The sequence below is a fragment of the Cebus imitator genome, unplaced genomic scaffold (genome assembly GCF_001604975.1).
Source record: "Cebus imitator isolate Cc_AM_T3 unplaced genomic scaffold, Cebus_imitator-1.0 Scaffold584, whole genome shotgun sequence".
Classification (NCBI taxonomy): domain Eukaryota; kingdom Metazoa; phylum Chordata; class Mammalia; order Primates; family Cebidae; genus Cebus; species Cebus imitator.
In genome coordinates this window covers 841,367-848,570 of record NW_016107899.1, presented here as the reverse complement: position 1 = coordinate 848,570, position 7,204 = coordinate 841,367, and the positions used below count along the sequence as shown (strand labels likewise).

The 7,204-nt window shown below is 39.6% G+C and overlaps 1 pseudogene; it reads left to right on the top strand.

Moving 5' to 3' along the window:
* The first annotated feature begins 5,818 nt into the window (after positions 1–5,818).
* LOC119469163 lies at positions 5,819–5,937 on the top strand (annotated as a pseudogene).
* The last annotated feature ends 1,267 nt before the right edge of the window (positions 5,938–7,204 follow it).

The following is a 7,204-nucleotide window of genomic DNA, read 5'->3' as shown; positions in this document are numbered from 1 at the left end:
TTTTCAAAAGAAGACATTTATGAGGCCAACAAACAGGAAAAAAAAAAAAACCAACCCCATCAAAAAGTAGGCAAAAGATATAAACAGACAGTTTTCAAAAGAAGACATTTATGCAGCCAACAAACGTGAAAAAAAGCTCCTCATCACTGGTCATTAGAGAAATGCAAATCAAAACCACATTGAGACAGCACCTCACACCAGTTAGAATGGCGATCATTAAAAAGTCAGGAGACAACAGATGCTGAAGAAGATGTGGAAAAATGGGAACACTTTTGCACTGTTGGAGGGAGTGTAGATTGATTCAACCGTTGTGGAAGACAGTGTGGTGATTCCTCAAAGATCTAGAAATAGAAATACCATTTGAGCCAGCAATCCCATTACTGGATATATACCCAAAGGATTATAAATCATTCTATTTTAAAGACACATGCACACATATGTTTATTGTGGCACTGTTCACAATAGCAAAGACTTGGAACCAACCCAAATGCCCACCAATGATAGACTGGATAAAGAAAATGTGGCACATATTCACTGTGGAATACTATACAGCCATAAAAAAAGGATGAGTTCATGTCCTTTGCAGGGACATAGATGAAACTGGAAACCATCATTCTCAGCAAACTGACACAAGAATAGAAACCAAACACCATATGTTCTCAGTCATAAGTAAGTGTTGAAAAATGAAAACACATGGACACAGGGAGGGGAACATCACATACCAGGGCCTGGGAGTTGGGGGACTAGGGGAGGAATAGTTGAGCAGGGATTGGGGAGAGATAGCATTAGGAGAAATACCTAATGTAGATGATGGGACAATGGATGCAGCAAGCCACCACCATGGCACACATATACCTATGTAACAAACCTGCACAATCTGCACATGTACCCCAGAACTAAAAGTATAATAATAATAAAAAAATCAGACCCATCGATGATGGACTGGACAGGGAAAATCTGGCACATATACACCATGGAATACTATGCAGCCATAAAAAATGATGAGTTCATGTCCTTTTGTAGGGACATGGATGAACCTGGAAACCATCACTCTCCGCAAACTGACACAAGAACAGAAAATCAAACACCACATGTTCTTACTCATAGGTGGGTGTTGAACAGTGAGAACACATGGACACAGGGAGGGAAACATCAACACACTGGGGTCTGTGAGGGGGAACTAGGAGAGAGACAGTGGAGGATGGGGAGTTGGAGAGGGATAACATGGGGAGAAATGCCAGATATAGGTGATGGGGAGGAAGGCAGCAAACCACACTGCCATGTGTGTACCTAGGCAACAATCTTGCATGTTCTTCACATGTACCCCAAAACCTAAAATGCAATTATATATATATATATATATATATATATATATATCTCAGAAATTTTAAAACTGTAAAGAAAAAAAAGGAAAGCCTGAAGATGTGACTGAATTGCTGCTATTTCTTGATGAAACTTTAATGTGTGAAAAGTTATTTCTTAAGAATGAACAAAGAAAGTGGTTTCTTGAGATGAAATTTATTCCTGGTGAAGACGGTGTAAACACTGTTGAAGTGACAACAAAGTGTTGAGAATATTCCATAAGCTTAATTGATAAAGCGACAATAACATTTGGGGAAGACAGACTGCAATTTTTAAAGAAGCTCTGAAGTGGGTAAAATACTGTCAAACAGCAACACATGCTACAGAGAAATCTTTTATGAAAGAAAGAATCAATTTGATGCAGCAATCTTTGATGTTGTCTTATTTTACAAAATTGCTACGGCCACCCTAACCTTGACCAACCACGACCCTGATTACTCAGCAGCCATCAACACTGAGGCTTCTACCAGTAAAAAAAAAGATTACCACTCACTGATAGCTCAAATTATCATTAGCATTTTTAGCAATAAAGTAATTTTAAATTGAAAAAAATGGGGGTGGGTATTGAAGTCTTCAACTATTATTTGTGGACTGTCTCTTTCTCCCTTCATTTCTATCTATGTATTTTGGGGCTTTTATTTGGTACACATATGTTTGTAATTATTACTTTATGATGACTTGACTATTTTATCAATATATAACGTCCTTCTTTGTTTTTGGATTAAAGCATATTTTGTCTAATATTAATATAGCTACTCGTACTTTCTTTTGGTTACTCTTTGCATTGGGTAGCTTTTTCCATCTTTACACTTTCAATTCATTGTGTCTTTGGATCTTCGGATCTAAAATGAGTCTCTCATAGACAGCATATACTTGGATCATGGGATTTTTTAAAATACATTTTGTCATACCTGCCTTCTGACACAGAAAGTTTAATCCATCTACCTTTTATGTAATTAAATGTGGAGAAGGAAGGACTTACTAATAAGGAAGTACTTAACTTCTGACATTTTGCTATTTGTTTTCTCTATGCCTTTTTTGTCTCTCATTTACCCCTTTATTATATTCTTTTATATGTAATTTTCTGTAGTAAACCATGTTGATCCCCTTCTCATTTTCTTTTATGTATATTCATTAGATTGTGGGGGTTTTTTTGTTTCCATAGAAAACACAACTAACATCTAAATGCAACAGAATTTAGTTTTAATTTAATTTATAGCAGCTTAACTTCAACAGCATATAAAAAGTCCGCTCCTGTAGAGCTCAGTTGCTGCCTATTTATGTTGTTGTTGTCACAATTACATATATATATATATATATATATATATATATGTATATATATGTTGTATGCCCACTAATACATATTTATAATTATTTGATCACCTTGCCTTTTAAATCATGTAGGAAATTAAAAGCAGAATTGAAAACCTAAGATATAATTATACTGGCTCTTATATTTGCCTATGTCATTACTTTTCCTGGAGATACTTATTTCTTTAAAAGGTTTCAAGTCACTGACTACTGTTTTATCATTTCACTCCCTTTAGCATTTCTTATAAGACAGGTCTATCGGTGGCAAACTCCCTCAGCTTTTGTTTATCTGGAAATGTCTTAATGTCTCTCTTATTTTTGAAAGATAATTTTGCCAAATATAGAATTCTTTGTTGACACTCTTTTTCTTTCATTTGGCTTTAAATGTCATCCCCCTCTTTTGCCCTTCACGGTTTCTGGTTAGCAGCTAGAAATCTAGTTATCTTATTGGGAATCTCTTCTATTTGACAAGTCACTCCCTCTTTCTAATTTCAAGATTTCCTTTTCTTTTTTTTGTCCCCTGCTTTCAACAATTATATAACATGTCTAATGTGGATCTCTCCAAATATAGCTTATTTGGAATATGTTGTGCTTCTTGGATTTGTAGATTCTTGTCTTTTATCCAATTTGAGACAGTCCCATCCTTCTTTCTTTGAATATTCTTGCTGTCTTCTTCTTTCTCTGTCTTTTCTTCTTCTTGGATGCCCATAATGCATATGTCAGTTTGCCTAATGGTGTACTACAAGCCTCTTAGTTGTATTCACTTTTCTTCACTCTTTTTCTTCCTGTTCCATTTATAATCTGTATAATCTCAATTGTCCCTTCTTCAAGTTTACTGACTTCCTTATGTCTAGTCAAATATACTGAAGAAATCCTCCAGTAAATTTTTTTTTTTTGAGATGGAGTTTCACTGCAACACCCAGGCTGGAGTACAATGGTGTGATCTTGGCTCACTGCAACCTCCACCTTGCACACCACCCCTCCTCCCCCCCAAAAGGTTCAAGCGATTCTTCTGCCCCAGCCTCCCAAGTAGCTGGAACTACAGGTGCATTCCACCATACCCAACTAATTTTTGTATTTTTGGTAGAGACAGAGTTTCACCATATTGACAGGGTTTCACTAATCTCGAACTCCTGACTTCAGGTGATCTCCCTGCCTTGGCTCCCCAAAGTGCTGGGATTACAGGTGTGAGCCACTGCGCCTGGCCCAGTAAATTTTTCATTTCAATTATTATACTTTTCAGCTCCAGAATTTCCATTTAGTTTCCTTTTGTAATTCCTATGCCGTTATTGATATTCTCATTTCGTTCATACAGCATTGTTCTGGTTTCCATTAGTTCCTTGTCTATGGCTCCCTTTAGCTCTTTCAGCATATTTAAGACAGATGACTTAAATCTCTTTCTAATAACTCCAGTGGCTTGGCTTCCTCAGGGATGGTTTCTGTCCATTTATTTTATTCATTTGAATGGGTCACATTTAACTATTTCTTTTTATGTGCAACCTTGTGGTTAAAAACTGGACATTTGTATATAATAATGTGGCAACTTTAGAAATCAAATTATTCCCCTTCTTTGGGGTTTGTTGTTTATTGATTGAAGGCTACAATAATCTGTAATCCATTTGTGTAGTGAGTTTGCCAAACTATTTTTTTCAAAGACTGTATTTCTTGTCATGTGTGGTCAATGAAGGATCTGTTTCTTTAGCTTATTTTCAGCCAGTATTTTGATAGAGATTTCCTTGAATGCCCATAACTGAAAAATTAAAAACAAACAAAAGATGTCTCCTCATCTTTGCAAATTGACTGTGCTGGGTCACTCTTTCAACATTGAACCAATCTGTTTACAACTCTGCCTTGGCCTTCGTTTTGTGCTAAAAGTGGACTTACAGACCAGCTGGAAATGAAATCTTTTCATTGCATGTGCCCTGCCCTGGGTGTGCATGTTGCTTTCTAAATTCCCCAGTATGCATGGGTACTTTTGAATGCTCTTAATTTCACAAAGAAACTCTATCTTTCCCTCTCAGGGAAACTTATATGTTCAATTGCATGTCTCAGCTGTGATCTTTTGTCCAAGAGGTTATGGATTATTTGTTTGCCGTGCAATATTTGTGGGCAATGCCCACTGCTTTTCTACCCTAAATAATTTCTGAGTGAGCCAAAACGGAGACAAGCATCTTGTGTCAGTCCTTCAGGTAGCCCCCTTACAGGTAAGAACAGACTAAGACAAACACTTGCAAATAAGATCCTAGAGTCAGAGACCAGAATTCCACCCTGGAAATGCGAGCTTACTTCTTCAAGACTGCTGCCAAGCTGGAAAGGGGGTGGAGTAAGAGCAAATAAAAATGCCACAAAGTTTTCCTCCCATTTTTTTAAAGTTGTCTTTTCCTTGATTCAGCATTCTTTTGGTTACTGTAAACCTTGGACTGTTTTCCAGAGTTCTGACAGTTTCAGCTTGTTTTTGACGTTTCTGCAGAGGGGAAGGAGCTGCCTACGCTTCCTCTGCCATTTTGCTACCCTACCCTGCTGAGAGGGGATTTTTCAGAAGAGTTTTTGTCCTAATGGGGAAGAAGGTGTTCTATGATATTTGTGCCCCTCGAGACACATGTACCTCAAGCCAAATGAGGGCATGTCACAGGCCCTACAGCACCATGAAAGGAAGTCTTGGGGAACTGGACACGTATACCTACTTCTTGTTGAAAATAGTCTAACCATGATAGGTCGCATATGCTGCCCAGAGCAAGGAGAACAGGCCAGAGCGGAGCTGCACTTCCACTGATAGGGCAAGTAACATCCCATGCCGCCACGAGCAACATTCCACTGTGCTGCTATTAGGGCAGAAGCTGAGAGTTGGCTGAAGTGGTCAGGTAGACCACGCCAGAGTCTCCTTCTGAAATGGGTAAGGAAAAGGCAGCTTCTAAGCCCCTAGAGAGGTAACAATGTCAAATAATAACTGCAGTAGACAAATGAGACCTTCCTGCCACCTACTCTCCTCTTTCCCAACCCCTAACTCCAGAGTAGGAGAAAAAAAGGGGTGAAGAAATGTTCTCCTTCCCAGTGCCAGGTCCCCAGGCTAGATCAGGACTGAGATGGGGTCAAGGAGAGGAGACACTTTCAACTAGATGAGAGATTAAAGTTAGGATTTAATTCAGTCTATGGCCATACCACCCTGAACTCGCCCAATCTCATCTGATCTCAGAAGCTAAGCAGGGTCTGGCCTGGTTAGTACTTGGATGGGAGACCACCTGGAAATACTGGGTGCCGTAGGCTTTTTAAAAAAAAAAGATTTAATTCAGGTTGGACTTCCAATAGTTAAAAGTAAATAGAACTATGATTTCTGCCCAAGATCTCCTGGAGCGCAATGAAGAAAACATCAATGGATTAATTAAAAATTGGATTGTTTCATGTTTTGCACTTTCCTAAGTCCATTCAATAAATGGGTGACACACATAACTGGCATGTGAGTGGGGGAAAAGGAAATGCAAAGAGAAGCAGGAAGTACTCTGTTGCATCGCATTATAAATCAGAAAAATGGGGCAAGAATTCAATGACAATTTTACCATGTTACACAGGTGCATTTAAAAACTTAGGGTGGAAATGTGTTCGCATGACACCGACTTCCCTGCTGTGTCATGGTAAGTGGGAGGGAGGGATGTGAGCGTGGGTCCACAGCTCCTCTCCAGAGAGGACGCCTCCTCGCTCTCAGGCCAGGACTCCCGGGAGTCTGCCGCTGGAATCCCGGTGAAGCCATGCCCCGCCAGGAGCCTGTGTGGGAAACCATGTGCTCCTTAGGGGTTTCTTTAAACTTACTGCCAGGGAAGCTTCACCGAGTTGAACATTCAAGCTGTGCTCTGAGTGTCTGAGACGTCCCAACTTCAATATTCACCACAAAACTAACAAAGGAGAGGAGAGGAAAGGAAGCTGAAAGTTCACTGAGTGCTGGTGACCACCAATCCCATCTGGACACAGGGGCTCTGGGGTGGCCTCTGTGGGAGCCACTCTTGTCTTCATGACTTGGGGGATGCCAGCAGCGTCTGCTGGTCTTTTTGCCAAAGCGACCTTGTCTACGTTGGTCTTGCTGAGCACTTAGGTTTATGTCTTCCTGGTAATAAAATTGAAATAACGTATTTTTTTGGCTCCTCCATAAAATGTTCTATGAATTTATTCTACAGGAGAAAAGGAAGGGGAGGAATAAATGTGGCATTGGCTTTTTGATTGCGGTTTTTATTTCCATAAAGCTTAGATCACAAGAATGCATGAGATATTTATACAAATCTTTCCACAATTCCTGTGGCCTGAGGGGGCATAGCATTTGCATGACTTCACCACCGTGGCTGGCGTGTGCTCTCTCAGCAACTTTGCTAGCGACAGGGAGCAGCCCCCACCAGGGCTGGTAGTTCCAGGACAGGGCAGGCAAAGTTTGTGTGTACCTCGTTTCTTCTTCTTTCTGTGCTTTTTCTGTAGTAAATTCAACTTTGAAAAGCGGCCCAGGCTTTTTGCTATCATAATTTGGTGAGTTTTCTTATTGTGAAGTATT